Source organism: Schistocerca gregaria, unplaced genomic scaffold, assembly GCF_023897955.1.
Source record: "Schistocerca gregaria isolate iqSchGreg1 unplaced genomic scaffold, iqSchGreg1.2 ptg000378l, whole genome shotgun sequence".
In the NCBI taxonomy this organism is placed as follows: domain Eukaryota; kingdom Metazoa; phylum Arthropoda; class Insecta; order Orthoptera; family Acrididae; genus Schistocerca; species Schistocerca gregaria.
The window spans coordinates 20,654,933-20,656,604 of record NW_026061824.1 but is presented as its reverse complement, the minus strand read 5'-3'; positions in this window follow the sequence as shown (position 1 = coordinate 20,656,604).

The window sequence follows — 1,672 nt, the reverse complement described above, 5'->3', positions numbered from 1 at the left end:
GAGCTACGACCTTAAGATTCTGCATCAAAAGGAGGACTAGCAGCCGAGTTGCGCGGGACAATGTGAAAAGTGTTCATATGTAGTAAAAACCTGAGAAATCCGTCCGTTTTCGTCATTTGTTATCGAATCGACTTAAAGCCAGATCGTCACATTGGCCGCTCTTCTGTCTGAAACGGTTGTACTTATCGTCTGCAAAGCTATGTCACGTGCTGCGGTGTGCGGAGACACTAAAAGCTCCATAGTAGAACACAGATGAAGCTTCTATGATGTTGTAATAGCCAGTAAGAAGTAGTACAATTCAAGTTTTAGGTATCGATTGTTGACTTTTTAGCTGGCTTTGGTGCCTTGGACATGAGCTAGGACCTTAAGATTCTGCATGAAAGGAGGACTAGCAGCCGCGTTGGATAGGAGAATGTGAAAAGTGTTCATATGTAGTAATAACCTGAGAAATCCGTCCGTTTTCGTCATTTGTTATCGAATCGACTTAAAGCCAGATCGTCACATTGGCCGCTCTTCTCTCTGAAACGGTTGTACTAATCGTCTTCTAAGCTATGTCGCGTGCTGCGGTATGCGGAGACACTAAAAGCACCATAGTAGAAACAGATGAAGCTTCTAAGTTGATGTAATAGCCAGTAAGAAGTAGTACAATTCAAGTTTTAGGTATCGATTATTGATTTTTTAGCTGGCTTTGATGCCTTGGACATGAGCTAGGACCTTAAGATTCTGCATCAAAATGAGGACTAGCAGCCGAGTTGCACGGGACAATGTGAAAAGTGTTCATATGTAGTAAAAACATGAGAAATCCGTCCATTTCGTCATTTGTTATCGAATCGACTTAAAGCCAGATCGTCACATTGGCCGCTCTTCTCACTGAAACGATTGTACTTATCGCCTGCAAAGCTATGTCGCGTGCTGCGGTATGCGGAGACACTAAAAGCACCATAGTAGAACACAGATGAAGCTTCTATGATGAATTAATAGCCAGTGAGAAGTAGTACAATTTAAGTTTTAGGTATCGATTATTGACTTTATAGCTGGCTTTGGTGCCTTGGACATGAGCTAGGACCTTAAGATTCTGCATGAAAGGAGGACTAGCAGCCGAGTTGCACGGGACAATATGAAAAGTGTTCATATGTAGTAAAAACCTGAGAAATCCGTCCGTTTTCGTCATTTGTTATCGAATCTTCTTAAAGCCAGATCGTAACATTGGCCGCTCTTCTCTCTGAAACGGTTGTACTTATCGCCTGCAAAGCTATGTCGCGTGATGCGGTATGCGGAGACACTAAAAGCACCATAGTAGAACACAGATGAAGCTTCTAAGTTGATGTAATAGCCAGTAAGAAGTAGTACAATTCAAGTTTTAGGTATCGATTATTGACTTTTTAGCTGGCTTTGGTGCCTTAGACATGAGCTAGGACCTTAAGATTCTGCATTAAAGGAGGACTAGCAGCCGAATTGCACGCGAGAATGTGAAAAGTATTCATATGTAGTAAAAACCTGAGAAATCCGTCCGTTTTCGTCATTTGTTATCGAATCGACTTAAAGCCAGATCGTCACATTGGTCGTTCTTCTGTCTGAAACGGTTGTACTTATCGTCTGCAAAGCTATGTCGCGTGCTGCGGTATGCGGAGAAACTAAAAGCACCGTAGTAGGACACAGATGAAGCTTCTAA